This window comes from Protopterus annectens, chromosome 5.part1 (assembly GCF_019279795.1).
Source record: "Protopterus annectens isolate FY-2018-M chromosome 5.part1, PAN1.0, whole genome shotgun sequence".
Lineage (NCBI taxonomy): Eukaryota > Metazoa > Chordata > Ceratodontiformes > Protopteridae > Protopterus > Protopterus annectens.
The window spans coordinates 484,511,838-484,530,955 of NC_056736.1; the positions used below are offsets into that span (position 1 = coordinate 484,511,838).

The following is a 19,118-nucleotide window of genomic DNA, read 5'->3' on the forward strand; positions in this document are numbered from 1 at the left end:
ACTTTAACCCCTTCTAGTTTTGTTGTTAAATCATTTAATGTATATACCCTATCGATTCTAGAGTGAGAATTGTGCATGTGTAAGTAAAAGGTAAAAGATAATAAATTTGAATCAGCAAATGCATTAATATCTTTAATAAATGTTGTGTCTATAAATTTCCAAAGTGCTCTTTTTTTTTTTTTTTTTTTTTTTAAATATTTTTATTCATTTCCAAAAACAATGAATGCATGTTATTTATGACAATGAAGTATTTACAAATTATTTAAAAAGGTAGGCTAAAACCTCTAAACAGATATCAAACATTTAAACCAAAATAAAGTATTTACAAGGGTGTCTATTGTTGACATATAATTGACTTTCTATACAATTGTTTCCTGATTATAATCTGCTGCAGTCATTATTCTCCAGTATTTCAGTTACTTTTTGCCATGCTACGTATAATGATGTAGTTCTTTCAGTTCTTCCTTTAATAGTGTTTATTTCCAATTGCGATACTGCTGACACCATATTCATGAATTGCTTAAAAGTTGGAGAAGCTTTGGATTTCCAGTTTGATGTAATGTTCTTCCTTGCAATAGCTAGGAGAGTCCATAAGATTACATATTTTGTTCTTGGCACACAGTCGGGTTCAGGTGCATTAAACAAAATAATAGATTTGGAAATCTGGAATTTATCATTGAATACCATTTGCAGAAAATAATTTATCTGATCCCAATATGGTTTAATCAAATGGCATTTGTAGAACATATGTTGCCAGTCTGCTTTTATTGATAAATCACATCTCCAGCAGACAATATTTTTCTTAAACATAAGTTCCATTTTATGAGGGGTTACATAAGATCTGTGTATGAATTGCCATGTAAAAAGTCTCCAATGTAATGAAAGTGATGTCTGCTTTGGAGAGAGAAGAATTAGTTTTTTATCTCTGTCATTTGGCACGTCCATTAACTGATCTATAATAATTCCATATTTTGTCATTATTATGCATTTTTATTTTTTTGTTTGTTTTATAAATAGATGATAAGTATCCCTTTCCAGTAATGGGTTGATTCATTAGTAATATTATATGTTCTATAAGGTTAGGAACATTTTGTCTTATTGATGGTTGCATTGTTTCTTGTTTGCTTAATATATACTGTCTTAATTCTTGTACATGTAACCATGAACTATCTTCCATATTTAATTTCTGTTTAATCTGGTCTATTGTCAGAGGTTTTCCAGAGTTTAGCAATTGATGCCGATATATTAATCCCTTTTCTTTAAGCATGTTGACTACTTCCATATTAAATGTTATTTTATTATCTTGTGTGTACGCTACTGGATATAAAATAAATGACCATGCTTTAATATCAGGATTGCTATTAATAAGATTTTGGAAAATTTTTAATGTATAAGTAATGTATTTGGAACTTATACTTTTATTCTTATGCATCATCATATATTCCTTCATCAGCCATAGACAATTGTTTGGTATGAAATCTGTATACTTATTTGCTACTACAAATCCTGATTTTAACCAGATTCTCTCATGAACTAGCTTCCATTTTGATGTATATTTTGTATTTAGCCATAATGATATTGTTTTAATAATGGATGAATGCAAATATATTTCTATGTCTGGTAAACCTATGCCACCTATATCCCAATCATCTAGATGATACTTCATAGCTATCCTTAGTTTTTTTGGATACCATAAGAATCTTACCATTAAATCATTTAATTGTTTTAGGTGCGATTTAGCTGGTGGCAAAGAACAAGCTTGTATGACATAAAGAATTTTTGGAAATATGATCATTTTAATTATATAAAGCCTTTCTTCCATTGAAAAGAAGAATTTATTCCATCTTTGTATTAGATTTTTAATATTACTTAAGGTCGCTTTATAATTTGTTTCAATTGTAGTATCTAGGTTGTTAGTTATTATAATTCCCAAGTATTTAATTATATTATCGGTAGAGATATATTTTGGTATTTTTTATTTAGATCTTTTTTATTAGTATTTATAAGCAATACATTTGTTTTGTTCTCATTAAATTTAAGACTTGAAAAGTTTTGAAAGTTTTGAATTGAGTCCCATAATGCTTTTATACTGCTATTATTATTTTTTAAGGTAATTAAAATATCATCAGCAAAAAGTTGAATTTTAAGCTCTAGGCTGTTGTCTAGTTGTATTCCTTCAATATGTTTATCCATACGTATATTATTTGCTAAGGGTTCAATGACTAGCAAACAATAATGGAGAAAGAGGGCAGCCTTGTTTTGTGCCCTTAGTTATTTTAATAGATTTAGACAGACAAGATCCCAGTTTTATATAAGCCAATGATTTTTCATATAATGATTTTATTAACAAAGTGAAGTTGTTTGAGAAGCCATATTCTTCTAAAACTAACCACAGATAATCCCAGTTCACTGAATCAAATGCGCTATTTATGTCTAAGCTAATAACATTCATTTTGTTTTTTGTGACATTTATATAATCAATTAAGGAAAAAATTATTTTAATGTTGTCATAAGTGTTCCTATCTTTTATAAAACCTGTTTGATCCTCCTCTATCAAAAGTGGTAGTAATTGTTTTATTCGAGCAGCATGTATTGCCATAAAAATTTATAATCTATATTAAGAAGTGAAATGGTTCTGTATGATGAACATTCACTGGGATCTTTATTTTGTTTCAGAATTGGTGATATTAATGTGTACTTCCAAGAAGGAGGAATGTCTTTACCATTTTAACTGATGTAAAGACATTCAATAACAACAGCAAAGCCTCATTTGATAGTAATTTAAACATTTCTGGGGTGATATTATCTATACCTGGAGCTTTGTTTAATTTTAGCTTATTTATTTCAGCTTTAAATTCTGTCATTGTTATTTGTTTATCTATTAGTTGTACCTGCTCCTCTAATAACCTAACTTTAACATTGTTTGTGAGAAAAGCTTTCAATGCTGAATGTGTTTCTGTTTTCTCATTTTGATTATTAAGTTTATGAAAAAATAGCCTAAAAGCTTCTAGTATTCCTTCTAAATCAGATACTTTCTTTTGGTTTCTATATTATGTATTTCCTTGATTTGATTTGTTTTAATAATCTTTTTAGTCCTATTTGCTATTCTTCGTTGGTTTTAGGGTTCATTGAATAGTAGCATAGTTTAATTTTTTCTAAGTTGATCATTGTTTTGTGCTGTAGCGTCTCTGAGTATTTTTTATTAGTACCTTCTAGTTCTTTTATTAAGTTGGTGTTTCCATTTTGAATATCAAGCTTTAAATTATCTACTTTTGACTGTAATTCCATTAATTCCTTATTCCACTGTTTTTGTTTATTTTTATACCATCCCACCTTCTTCCATATAGGTATGCTTTCAATGCATCCCATATATATATTTCAGATACATCTTTTGTAAGATTGATATCTAGGAATGTTTGTGTCTCTTTAATATAAAATTCCTTAAAATCTTTGAGATTTGTTATGTAAGATGGTATTCTTGTTACTGATATCCTTCTCTTGAAACATAAGTCTATCTCAAACTTTATGGTGTTATGGTCTGAAAATGGACATGAAATTATCTTCACTTTATTTAATTTAGAGGTTAAATCCTTTGTTATGTACACTCTATCTATTCTAGAGTATGTATTATGTCTATGGGAAAAATGTGTAAAGAACAGTGAATCTGGGATAGCATACTCATTTATGTCAACTATATTAAAAGTTTCAACAAACTCAGATAACAACTTTGTTAAAGGTGATCTCTTACGTGTAGTTTTAGTATTTGTGTCAGTTTCTTTTATAATGCAATTGAAATCTCCAGCTATGATTAAATTGCCTTTGGTATATTGTACAATGTCTTCTAAGTGTTGTTTGGCCACTCTAACACCTAGTCCTGGTATCCAATAAATATTCACTAATGTATATATCATTTCATTGATAGATATTGCCACTAGACAAAACATTCCTGAGTTGTCATGGAACATGTTTATGATTTTAGGCATTAAAGTAGTGTTTTTCCACAAAATTGCTACTCCCCTTCGCTTCTGATTATAGATGGAACTTACTAGTATTGTATAATTTTTATTGTTTATTTTATTTATGTCTTCCTGTGTAAGGTGTGTTTCCTGTAAAAATACTAGTTGCGCTTCACATAGCTTTAAATATTTATAAAGACTTCCCCTTTTGCAGCTATTATTTAAACCATTTACATTAAGAGATATGCATTTTACAATTGGATTTATATTAGCTTTGCTTTTATCCATATTCATATACTCGTAACAATGTGTAGATGTGTGTACATGAAGAGAATGACTTGTTCTTTCTTCTTCCAACAGTATTACAATAGATTATAGACACCCAATAAAAGTAAATTACATGATCATAACTGAGAACAATATAACATAAACAACCACCAAACCCCTCCATTAAAAAAAACATCTCATCCTTGAATGATCTAATCATTCAAATGATCTCTCTAAGTCTGCATTTCAGCATCCTTCCCCGGCCCCGCCATATGGTAGTTTTATAATGAAAAGTATCTTATATATCTTTTAAGTATACATGTATCTGTCTTTACAGATTACTTAAATACAGTCTTTATCTATTTTTAATATTTTATAAAACACTAAGGCAACACAACTATACATAGATTTAATACTTAACTATTTGGTTTTGTTTAAATTGTAAAGGAAAATCTTTTATTTTAATATATCTTTTGTGTAGCAATAACGGTTATGCATCTTAAAAATAATATGCTTGCTGTCTATCTCCCTTATAGTGTGAGTGGCATTCATTGGTATCAAATTTATTGTAATGGTCTACCTATATCTATATATATATATATATATATATATATAGATATATATATATATATATATATATATATATATATATATATATATATATATATATACATACATACATACACACACATATATATATATATATATATATATATATATATATATATATATATATATATATATATATATATATACACACATACATATATACACACGCATACATACATACACACATATATGCATACATAAAAAAAATGTTAAGCATTATATGCATCAGTTAACCATGCCACAAGTTGATTAAATCAGAAAGTATCCGTAACAATGAATATAACGTTACATTTGTGTTGTCATTTATCAGTAATCTTATAGTTTTCTTTTAATTCAAAAAGTCATATTTTAGTGGTATGAATGCTACTAATTTGTTTTTGGCATTGGTATTATATAGTTTAAGACTATATTTCTTAGCAATTCCTATATATTTATTAGTGCCACTGGCATATTTCATCGCTGGTGTACCACATATGTCATATGTCAAATAGCAACTCATACTCCTTATGATATTACAGGATTTATCTGCAGCGTTATAACTGTAAGGTTGGAAAATATGAGAAGCAAAGTAAGCTTTAAATATGCTATAACACAATTGTTTGGTACTTATTACTGTCAACTCTTCTACATACACAGGAAAAGATAACCTTATATGACCATCAACCATTTTCCTTCATTTTTCTCTTCATCCTTCTATTCTCCATTTTTAATAAATATTTGTTTCTATTGTGGCTTCTTTGAATTTAGTGAGGGTACTCCATATCATATTATAGATAATATACAATGTTCAAACAGAGAACATGCCCAATATAGAGACATATTCTCAACTCAAGTGGTCCACACCATATATTTATAACACTGCAGTCAGAAATATACTAATGAATATACAATAACTAGCAGCTTTGCAGCATGTGTGTGTCTCCAACAAGTACATACCTATAGGATATTAAAAAGAATAGACAGCACGCTCTTGTTTCATAATTAACAAATGCATACAGCCTGGTATTTACTTTCATAGACAGAAATTAGACCTGTTACTTATATGCATATCAGGTACCAACAGCAATATGTTAGTAAATGCCTATGCTATTCAAATCATATTTTAATGCTGATTGATATGAGATGTAGCTGACAATGGCTTTAGCGTTTGTGATGTTATATAATATATATTCAGTATTACAAGTAATAATAGGGAAGGCATCTCTGATCAGTACTAGCAAAAAATTACGATCCCTCATAAAATCCTCCAAGGCCAGCTTCGAGAGAAAAATTGCACAGGACACCAAAGACAATCATAAGGCTTTTTTCAGTTATGTTAGAAACCTGGGATGCAACTCCCAGACTTGTTCTGAGTTGATTCTAAACGGCAAAAAATACACTGAACCCACAGACATCGCCAATATCCTGGCAGACAGGTTCAGTGCAAACTTCTCCACCCCCTCCCCAAACGAGCAAGTATCTATCCCAGCAGAGGGCTGCCTCCCAAACATCTCTGATGCTCAGGTGAAGGCTGCCCTCTCCAAAGCAAAAAACACTGCTTCCATGGGACCAGATGGCGTCCCAGGTTGTGTCCTACATGAACTCCAAGAGGAACTAATCCCTCAAATAAAACAGCTATACAATCTCAGCCTCACTACAGGATATGTGCCCACAGAATGGCGTACAGCAACAGTAGTCCCACTCCACAAAGGTGGAGCCTCTACGGACCCTGGAAACTATTGCCCAATAAGCCTGACTAGCTTAGTCTGCAAGGCTATGGAGAGGATCATCATGGATCTCATAAACAAAGACATTGGGGACCTACAGACACTAGATCCTACCCAGTTCGGCTTTGTCAAGGGCAGATCCTGCCTTTTGAACCTGGTTGACTTCTTCGAAACAGTCACCAAAGCCATTGATGAAGGGAAGGTAGTCCACACAGCCTATCTGGACCTTGCAAAGGCATTTGACACAATACCCCACTCGGGCATCATAGATAAGCTATCCAGCTTAAATATAAACCCCTATGTCACAAGATGGGTCGCAAACTGGCTCAAAGACAGAACCCACAGATTGAGAGTTGCTGGAGCCATGTCAGACTCGAAACCAGTCACAAGTGGCGTCCCACAGGGTTCTGTCCTGGGACCACTTTTGTTAAGTATATACTTTTCAGAGGTACAGGCAAACGTGGGAGGATTATGGCTCACCAAGTTCACAGACGACTGCAAACTGGGCACCATAATCAACTCTGACACAAACATCCTTCAAAAAGGTCTCACAGAGACAGATAACTGGTGCCAGTGCCATGGTCTAAAGCTAAATGCCAAAAAATGTATAGTCATACCCTTTGGCAAAAACAATGTGCCCACAAATTACCACATAGGCGGAAACCCCTTAAGTACAGAGAAAGTTATTAGGGACCTGGGGACCCAAGTTGATAGCAATCTCTCCTTTGAAAACCACATTACCAAAGTGGTTAGAAAGACCTTCTACATAGCCTACCTCATCACAAAGGGTTTCACATCTAGATCAAGAGAGGTAATCGTGCCCCTTTATTCATCCCTCATCAGGCCCATCATAGAATACAATGCCCCTTTTGGGATATACCTTACCCGACACCTGCAGCAATTAGAAAGACCCCAAAAGTATCTCTCCAAGAGGATCAAGGGTCTCAAACAGATGCCATATGCTGCTCGGTTAAAAAAACTCCAGCTCTACTCAGTTGCATACCGCCTACTTCGAGACGATCTATGCCTGACATACAAAGCTATGTCAAATCCAGAATTAATGGACATGCTCCACCTCAGTAAATCTAAATCCCTTAGAAACACACGCTCGAGGGACTTGAACCTCAGCACAGAAATAAATAGAACTTGCTGGAGGGACAGGTTCATAACCCAGAGGCTCCCTTCGCTCTGGAATAGAATTCCAGTTCATGTGAGGCAGAGCACCTCACTGAATCTCTTCAAGAAGAATCTCGATAGGTGGATGGGGGATCGTAGGTTTGTCCCAGGGATTACTCCCGTGTCACTATTAGACAGAGGCACGGTAAACTAAACCTTAAAGGGCACAGTATACTCAAATCAAGGGGTGGCGTAAGCCATACAGAATCGGGCTAGGCTTATAATTGCCTCAGGGCAGATAGCCTAGTATGAACCTATGAACCTATGTCTATTTGCAATCTAAGGTTCAAGGCTGATCAATTTAGACATACAACACGATCTCTTTAGCCTTGGTTATATAACGGGAGTTACTGTGTCTCTACACAACCATTCATTTTCAGTGAGGATGTTCAATATTAATATAACTTGCCTTTAATAAAAGCATACTTATAATTCAGCAGTTCTTTCCTATATATATATATAAAACAATATCATAAGCAAGACTGTTGGTTGAGCTGGTGGTTTTGTTGTTTGATATCATAAGCAAGACTGAGATTTTTTCTTGCTCATTACTGCTTAATGATTGTGCTACTTGAACAATTTAATATTTACAGAGTATCTTGATAATTAAACAGCAACTCCTTTTTACCCTTAAAATGCCTAGTAACACATAGCTACATTCATGAACCTTAATTGACTTACTATCCTTAAGGTTGAGTACACTAGCTGCAGTGTGTTTACAAATATGTTATATAGTTCCAGTCAGGGACTTAAATATATTAAATTTTTATAAAATTAAGTTAAATTATAGTAATTTACGTGGGTAATCTTATCAGAAAAGATTATAGTAAAGTCTGTATGTGTTAACTATTCATACAGTTTCTTCCAAGTGATATACTTCTTTTTAAGCTTTGTGTGTGTACAATTCAAAATGAATAACAAATATTACAATATAATAAAACGTCATGTATGTGTTGATACCTTCTAAATTCATTAGGTGCTTCAGTGTACTTTTAATATTTGTTAAAACTGTAAAAGCACTTTGCCATCTCATAAATAGTGTGCTGGTTACTTTAAGTAGCTTAGGAGCTGACACCGCACCCATACTGTCTTGTTTTAGTGCTGACATCGCTCATGACTGTTTACTTTCATTTTGTGCTGTTAGAAGGTTTAACATACTGTAATGGATTCTAACTGAAGAACCTTCATTCAGGGGTGGTAAAATAAGAGTTCCCAGCTCGTGACCATGGCGGGAAGACAAAAACAAAGTAAGTGAAGTTTTTAGGGCTTGTTTTAAACTGAACACCAACTCATTAAACTTCTGTTAGTTTTCTTAACATTAAGGGCAGATATACAAGCCAAACAGTTGTTTGTTAGTCAAAAAGGCACTTTTAGCATCAAAGAATAGATAATTATTTTTCAAGGCACTTTTTGACAGTTATTACTATCAGTTTTTATATATTATTATGTGTATTAAATACATCAGTTTAGATATTTCATGCAGCTTAGTGTAAATAATATAAAAAGGAATCATGCTCATTTAAACACAACACATTAATATGTCAGTGTAAATACATCATATTCTATACTAGCAGTAAAAGGCAGGTAATTTATAAATGAACTATCTAAACATCATTTAGAGTTAGAAAAATCATGACTGTAAGTATTTACACTGTAATAGAGAAAGATATGTTACCTTGCTTTCTTTAGGGTTATTTCCTTTAGTTATAAAATGTCCTGCTTATCTTGTATTTATATTGTTTCAAAGACTGACACGTGTAAAGCATGAATGCTTTCAAATAACTTTTTTGCCTTACAGAGCAAATAGAAGACAATAATGTTTGTGTTTTTCATATGTCTTTTATCGTTTCTTCTTCTTCTTCTTGTCAGCAGTGCTCCATTCATTTTTTTCTAAGTGACGCTTAACCCCAAATTGGGAGAAATCCATTTCTTCCACATTATCCAAGGTTTTATTAGCTGAAAGATAAGAAACTGTTGCTTGCAGAGTGTCAAAAGTTTTAGGACCTTCAGTAAAAAATATTTTTATTCTTGCAGGGAACAGCAAGCGGACTTTAAGTTGTTATTTTTTCAATTCCTTTATCAGAGGGAGACATTCTTTTCTTGCAGTTATAACTCCAGCAGAATAATCACTATCAAATCTGATTATGTTGTCTTTGTATTTAACTGGAGAAGCTGACCATGCTGTTTTTAAAATAAGTTCCTTGTCCTGTGATGAAAAAAACTTTACTATTATTGATCTCGGGTGACTTTTTGATTTGATGGTTGATGAAGCAGCTCTTAAGGATCTGTGGGCTCTTTCAATTCCATAAGAAAGAGCTTCAGGCAATTTTAAAACTTCTGGTAACCAGGTAGTAAGGAAAGTCACCATGTTATCTCCCTCTGTTTTCTCTGGTAGCCCATAGATGCGAAGGTTATTTCGTCTGGACCTGTTCTCTAGATCCTCTATTTTATTTTGTAATGAAACATTTTGTTGTGATAAAAAATGTAGCTGAAGATCTTGTTCTGAGAGTCTGCCTCAGTATCATTTAACGATCCCTCTATGTCAGCTATTTGAGACTTCTGTTGCGTCATTATTTCTTGTAGTTGCTGTATTTGTTTTGTAGATCTCTCCTCAAAAGTGTCCAGTTTGGTATTCATTTTGTCAAATTTCACTGACAAGTCTTGTATAGCATTTAATAAAGACTGTATCTCCTTTTTCATCATCTGGTCCTGTGTGGTATGCTTAGAAAAGCTCATTTTCAGTAGATTCAGATACCTTCCTTCTTGTTTTTGACAGGAAAAATAATGTTTAAAGCCAAATTTTTTGCACTGTAGACTTCTACTGATATTAGTAGAAGTAATTCAACAAAATAGGTTTGTCTACAATATCTAGTTTTTAAAAAATTCCTGTCAGAAATATATTTTGAGTGCAGAGCTGAGAAAAGATGCTGCCAACCAGTCTACATCCTAGCCCCCCCCCCCCCCAAAGTGCTCTTTATGTGGGAGATTTCCTTCTCTTACATTTTGAATCTGTATCTTTATCATCTATGATACAATTAAAATCTCCCACCAAAACTAAACTACCTTTGATGATTAACTGTCTTAGCTCCAACTCCCAGAATCCAATATAGATTAACTAGGGTGTAATTTTTTCTATTTATTTCAAGGGGTAGTAAACAAACCATGCATGAAGAATCATGGTATGTTTTGATCATTTTAGGAGAAAGCATTGTATCTCTCAGTAAAATAGCTACCACCCTCTTTTTCTGTTTAAATTGGGAGATAACCAAAACTGTGTAATTATCCAAATTTAACTTATTCATGTCTTCCTCTAAAAGATGTGTTTTTTGAAGAAATACCAAGTGAGGTTTAAGTTAATTCATGCATTTGAATAAACTTTTCCTTTTAATATTATTATTTAAACCATTAACGTTAATAGACAAACACTTCATACCCTTAATATAAATTTGAAGTTATGTAATAACGTATATGCATGACTTGCAATAATAAATAAGCAACTGGAGAAAGTATCAAATTATCACATGAAAGAAAATTAAGTACATTTCTGACAGACACCAAACAATCAATAGACATAAAACTTTGAAACTTATAACTTTTATCAATAAAACCAATACTCAATACTATGACGTAAAGAACCTCTTGCCTGAATAGTAAACTACCTAAACAAACCCTCTAACCATCTATTATGTACAAATAGATGCTCAATACCTAGATGTTTCTGTAAACTTTTGATATTGTTACTTGTTAATTCAAAATCTCAGCTTGTATTAAAAATTGCAAGGAATATTGTAAGATATTTACCCACATGTAATAATACTTGAAAAAATAAATAAACCAACATTATGAAATTGCATAAAAATGAAAGTGTATCAAAACATTGAAAATGACTTTTGGAATAAAATCAGAACATTAATTTATATTACTGTGACACAGGTTTTGTGAATTTGCATTTTTTAATGCACATATGACATTGTTGATGTATATATAACAATGGACTATGTAGTTAAAATACCTCTAAGTTCAAGGCTAGAAGCAATGCTATTATTAACTTAATAGTAAGGCATTTACCAGTTCCATATAACTCAAGTTTATCAGCATTAGATTTTTTCCATCTTTAGTCTGTAGGTGATACTAAAACCAAACAGTTTACTTTACAATGTTTTTACTTTAATATATATTGTGCTAGCAATACAAACAACGTTGCGGTTGCAAGTTGACTAAGTAAGAATAACTACTGTAAATGCTTTATTAAAAAAGAGGATACTCTGTGATGGACAAGCTGATATTTTCTTTCAGTACCTTAAATAGATTATTAGTCACCCAATGCGTATATTTGCTCATAGTAGAGGGTGGAAGATGGAGAATTTACATGCAAAATACCACTCCTCAGCCTACTGTATTCCAAAGCCTCCAAACAGACTACAATATTGCTATTTAAATTTAAGTGTCTGGTTAAGTATTTCAGAAACAATGCTAGTCTTCTGAAAAGTGCAGCAAAACCCTTTCAGCCAGTGCAAACTCTCGTAGAACCATCATGTCGCTGCAGCCATATATCATCATTACAGAGTAAACTGTATTATGTAATCACAAAAAAGCATAATAGAAGTAATAAAAAACATGTCTTCTCAGGTATACAACATCCAGGGTGGTAACACACTGAGGCAGCACAGAGATCAGTATAATAGGGTCTGATTATGAAGAACAGACTCTGACAGGCACCAGTTTTGGAGCTATTTCAACTTAATGAGTGCTCTGGGTCTTGCATTAGAGCAGCACCCCACATTTACTTCTGCCAAAAAGTGGGAATGCTACTAGTTATTGACATGGGGAATGGGAGTATCAATCCCCAAAGACTGACAGCCAAGCTTATTCACATGTGATGTAATACATGTATTCCTACAAACTGTTCAGTATGCATGAACGATACAAATGTGTCCATATTATTAACTTTCTTGTAATATTTGCTGTAATAATTTATATGTTTTCCAAGGTAGAGATGTGATAACACAATATGACATGAGCATACTATTAACTAAGCAAGCACTTAATCAAATACTTGAATAAGGTGCACTGTACAATATGTGTGTAGGTTACCAATTTCTTGATATTAATTGGTTTTCTGTAACATTTGATATAGAACTGTAAATTATGTATATATTTTATAAACAGATATGTGTTAACACAATATAGCTTATGGGAGGAATAGATAAAACATTTATCAATCCTCTTCCGAGGTAGTGATTTAATGACACAGCCATACTGTGAAGTATGCAAGCACTTCAACAATAGTTAAACAAGAAACATTTGAACAAAAACATCAACAAGTTAGTGAAATATTAAACATTTCAATTGTTCATTATGTGCAGTTATTCAGTACTATACTGCAAAGCAGAAGTTTACTGAAAATTAACATCAAACAGTTAAACCAAAAGTAGTAGTAAAAGCATTGATTCTGACCACTCCAAAATTCCTTTCAATCAGAAAGCACCTATTTTAAGGCAAGGACACTCATGTCATGATTAATTACAATAACATTTATAAGCAGCATTCACAGTGGTTGTTGCGCATGTTTGGTCTTGTGACAATGGTAAATGCAGTTTTTTTCTGAATTTTGCTGAATCTCATTTATGTTCACAGTACCTGCCTTAGAGCACTGATAGTCTCAAGGAAAAGAAAGATCTGTTTCTGTGCCTGCTTGGAAATATTAAAGAATTTCAGGAGTCACATCAGCAGCAGATAGGGCTTATAGTAAGAGTGGGTTCTTAAAAAGCTTCATTGTTGCTGTCTGTAAAATTGCATTTAATGTATTATAGCTTTTATAGTGATAAATGTCTTGTCCAGTTTAACTTCATAACTGATACGAAGGGGTGTCAAGTATTGAAAGAGGAAATTTAAGTTGTGAAAAATATTGTTATGTTTTGAGTTTTGTCAATTCTACCTTCAATACTGGATAGAGTGCATTTAGATGATGTTGTGTTTTACTTGTGTATGGCACTTAAAAATATATCATACCTCGAACCACCTTACATCTGGTTTTATTTTGGGTTATTAAGTGTTGTTCCCATACTGTCAGTAAGCCAGCACAGTATCCAGTTTGGCTTATTGACAGTTATTTCAAGTTATATAATCTGTGGGAAACATAACATAGTGTAAAGAAGTGACATGATTTTTTCATTCATCATTTTTTATTCCTAATTTATTGTTTTATATCTAAGACGTCATTCCCATACTCTTGTTTAGCTAACTGAACATTCATTTTGGTACAGTAATGAATATTCATCAGATTTAACAGTCCAGCTGAAATAATCAGCTTGGAGGAGTGGTTAGGGGCAGGGTTTGTTGCTATGCATCCTAGAAGGTCCTGCTCCAATACAAATCTGCACTATGGAGGATTCCCTCCCTTATACATCCCATTCACCCACCACAACTACAAAGTTTTTTTTTTTTTTGGGGGGGGGGGCATGTCAACACTTGGCATCTATAATGCTGACACCCCCACAGTGATCCAATGACAACACTAGACCATCCACAACCAACACTCAAGAAAGCAGAAGCAAGATATCCAGGCACCACAGCTGAAGTGCAAAAGACAAAAACAGCACCGGTCGTGAGAACAACCACACCCTGCAACTGCAATGTCCTACAAAACCACACTGCCATGTAATGCATAAATAAATAATCTACAGAAATTATTATCAAGATATATAAGCAAAGAATAGTGCAAGATGGAATGTAGACACCCACACAACTCCAACAACAAGAGCAACTCAGCTAACAAAAAAGGAATCTCCAAGCATGCTCAGATACGTTACTAATACTGGCAACCCAATGAAACCACAGAAGGAGGTAACTCTGAGCACAGCATTCCTGACACAAAGCAAAGACTGAAGTCAAACTGGTCCTGTGAACTCCAACTGTTCCCTGACCCACAAGCCATGGTTCCTTTCCAATACAACAACAAAACAACTAGACACCCAGAGAATCTGGAAAGAGAGGCACCAGTGCCCAGCATACCGAGAGACATAACACACCAAGAAAAGGAAGCAGAGACTTGAGTTATGTGGAACAAGGAAACCCAGACATTCACAGCAGCAACAAGAGCAACTGAGCAAAACAAAAATTGTTTCCAGGCTTCTTTAATAGCCAGCAAGACAGGTAACTTCATGTGTACCACAGAATGAAGCAGAACCATGTACATTTTGAATACTAAGAACAAAACTGTTGGCAACCATCACACAGAAGCTCAAATGGCCTTGCGAATTCTAAATGACCCCTGACAAATCATCTCGCTCCTGTCAATGCGACAAAAAATACAAAACACTTAGAGAAATGAATAATGGGAAAACTACAAGCAATGATGCAGTCTTTCTGCAATATATACTGAAATATATACATTTTGTATGAAGGTGTTTGTTTCCTCTCCATTTTCAGCTAGAATTAAAACAAAAGTGTTTTCCTTTGTAGTGTATTGTAAAATAGGAAATGAAGATCAAGTGCTCTGTATATTAAGCCACTAAGCTCACACAAAGCCTACCATTTCAATGGTGCCCTTTGACCCGAAAGTTGAGATCACTCAAAAGGTGATCAAGACATCAGAGAGTCATTTTGATGTAAAATCTGTGCGTTGGAAACCCAAGTGAACAAGTGAACATCTCCTGAGATCAAGGAGAAGAAAAATTAATCTGCAGTCATTCAACACAATAAGGCTCGAGCTGAAGAGTCCAGAAAGCTTGGATAGTCAAATATACTGTGAGGAACTTGAGAAAACAAATTGGTACAAGCCAAAAAAAAAAAAGAGAGAGATTGCAAGTTGTTTAAAGAAACCAGTGCAGAGCTATAAATATCAAATGCAAACTCTTAAATTACTCAAAATCTAATGCCCAAAGGTTCAGTAATTATGTTAATAAAGTAATTCAATTAATGCTAGAATTAAATATTTGATCTAAAAAAAAAACACATCTCTACAGCTAACCCTGTGCATCATTTAGATATAGAAGACAATAACTATATAGGTTTTGGTCAATTCAGTAACCAGAGGTGATTTGTTTTAATGAATTTATAGCCAGACCAAAGTAGCCCACTAAGCAATAAACAGTGGTACAGAGATTTTGTCACGTATTAACCTATTTAATTAAATCCAGAAACCAGTAAACTGGGTGTATATACCAGATTTTAACTGTTTGAGAGTGAGATATAAAGATGTTTTAAGATTTTAACTGTACTTGTTTGTGAAAGATACTTGTTCTATTTAATAAAAAGAAATTGAAAAGGTACCTGTATTAAAGGATGGTTTCTATGGAAGAAAGTTTAACATTAGTATTATAACTTGATATGCAAAAAAACATATAAAGATTGAATATTTATTTGTCCTTCATTTTTTTTTTCTTTTGTTCTACAGCTTTCCAACCATTTTTATCAGCAATTCTTTAAGGAGTGCCATTAGTCAAGTCATTTGCTTCCACTTGAGTAAAAACATTATTATTGAATAAATATTTTGTTGCTAAATCCACTGTTTCAAATATTTTTATGCCTTCAGGATGAAAGATTTTCAGCCTGGCAGGGAATAATAAGTGCATTTTCAGTTGTTTCTTTTTTAAAGCTTTTATCAGGGGAAAATTTCTCTTCTTTTTGAGACCACAGCTGAAGAGTAATCATTGTCAAATCTAATTAATGTATCTTGGAATTTGATAGGTGAATTGGCCCGGGCAGTTTGCTTAGCTGTTGATGTAGCAGGATTTTCTGATATAGTTAAGGATCTGTGTGCACGTTCAATGCCAAAGGAAAGTGATTCAGGTAGATTCAGGGTGGAAGAGATCCACGATGTATGAAAATTAATTATGTTGTCTCCTTCAGTTTTCTCGGGAAGCCCATATATGTTGTTCCTCCAAGATCTGTTTTTAGGTCGTCTCACTTGTCCAATAAATAAGCATTTTGTTTTACTAAGAATTCTATTTGGTGTTCTTCTTCAGAGAGTCTACTCTGCCTCCATATTATTAACGGATTGTTCCAAGGCTGATATCTGTCCCTTTTGCTGCATAATAATTTCTTGAAGTTGTCCCAGTTGTTGAGAACATTTTTCCTTAAAAGAATCAAATTTGTTGTCCATCTTATCAATTTTTAGTGACAGGTCCTGGATGTTTGACAACAGAGAATATAATTCCTTTTTGAAAGAAGAATCCTGTTTAGAGCTTTTTATATGTTTCATTCAGCTGAGAGAATTGTTCTTGTATAGTTGAATTTGACAAGAATTGTTAGATGACAAATGATAAAAAGTCCTTCAATATGTGTACGACGGTTCTTGTGTAATGTTGATAATAAAATAAGCCTTGAGTTATTCTTTAAATCATAAAAGTCCTGTCAGAAATAGTTTTAAGGTAAGAGAGCTAAGTGATTAAGCTGCTACCAAGTCACCATCTTGGCCACACCCCCCCAATGGTGTAATATTGAGAGTGTCAGGGTAGATTAGGGCTACTCCTCCACCTCTCTTATGGTTTTTGTCAAATCTAGCAATGCAGTAGTTGGGAGGTAAGAATTCAGAGTCTTTTATGTTAGACTTTAGTCAGGTTTCAATTAGAGCTAGGATGTTAGGTTTGTACTAATCTATGCAGACATTCAAGGGAATATTTTTTGCCCAGGCTTCTATTTTTAAGGGTCTTAATATTTAGATTTTTAGGAGCTGTTTTACTGACTTGGTTAGTATTAGGACCTGGATTAGGGTTGTTCTACTTTATTTAGTGGATCCTGCAACAGTTGCCTGAATATACTCTTTTCCACAACATCATAACCCTGCTAAGTATTGAGTTTGATTCCCCAGCCTCCCTTTTAACTTTTTGTAAACACTTAAGTTCATTTGTAAGAAATAGTGGTGGTACAGATAGGTAAGTCTCCATTCAAGAGCTGCGTATTAGTATTGAAAATACAGGGCTTAAGATTTATAGGTGCCTTTCAGGCACTACATAAAGAAGTATCCCCAGTAAATAGTCCCTTCCTCTAACCCCATGTATTTCATGCTGCAAAATGGCTGTTTTTTTTCTAATATGTTTTAAGTGCCTTTAAGGCATTATATAAAGAGTGTGTCTCCCCAACCTCACATTTCTCATCTTACAAAATGTATGTTTTAAATATGTTTTTAAAGCACAATATAAGGAGAGTATTCCTTGTGTCTAGTGTGCTCCCCCCCATGTTGCAGGATTTGCTTTTCGGTGTAGAGACGTATGGAGGAATGCAGACCAGTCAAATGTTGCTATCTTGAAGGAACATTCTTATTTTCAGGTCTGATTTACCCCAGCATATGACATACCTAGTTTTTGAAGTATGTCTCTGTTTTCATACTTAATTTATCCTTTCACACAATTTCCTGAATCCCTCTCATCACATGTGAATTTTGAAGCTGTCTAGTACACAGAAAATTGCTGTATATGACCAACACACTAGCAGCACTGATAATTTACATTTCCCTTTTTCAGAAGCAGAAATAAATTACCTTTTGTGGTAGCATTTTAACACTGTTAATTAAAGTCTACAGATTTTGTCTCTTTCATAATGTGCTTATATTTTTCTATTATTTTTGCCAATCTCTGTTCTATATATATGTTTCTGAGTAGTATTCATCATTCCTACTAGAATCTAAAAATGTTGCGTGCTATTTGGTACTCAGATGTTTTGTTATTTAAATATCCAGATTTATGGCTGTATGACCCAACTTTTTGAGGGCCTTTATACCAATTTTCAATATCTGCAGGTCAAGAGGTATGGAGGAATGATAGCCACCCCACCCCACACTCACACACAAATTGGCACATTCATGCATAGAATACTCACACACATACACATACAAACAGAGACATACACACACATAAGCACACACACACACACACACACACACACACACACACACACACACACACACACACACACACACACACTCACCTTACATTCTCATTAAACTTACACATGCACTCAGAAACATCACAGACACACACACACACACACACACACACACACACACACACACACACACACACACACACACACACACACACACACACACACACACACACACATATATGCAAACACTTTAACACTGCTTGCTCCTATGCTCCCTTAGCACTTACCTGTGACACGATTGGGTGAATTCAAGCTTTTAACTTCGTTCATTAACATGGCAACAAAGATAAATTATTCAGCTGAGCAAATCTCTGAATTGATTGTCTGAGAAAATGCCTCACCACAGACATTTCTGGGATGAACATGGTTAATTAGCATAGACCACTTACCCATAGTTCTTCATTAGTATTTGTGTTAGACCAAAGAGATAGTTCACCAGGGAGCTGCACCACAAGATGTTGTGACACAGTGGTCAGGCTGTTTCTGAATCAGAAATGGTTACTTCAAAGTGCACACA

At 33.7% G+C, this 19,118-nt stretch overlaps 1 pseudogene; it reads right to left on the minus strand.

Moving 5' to 3' along the window:
- Positions 1-18,877, minus strand: part of LOC122803220 — a 49,179-nt pseudogene extending 30,302 nt beyond the window's left edge.
- Between the last annotated feature and the right edge of the window lie 241 nt (positions 18,878-19,118).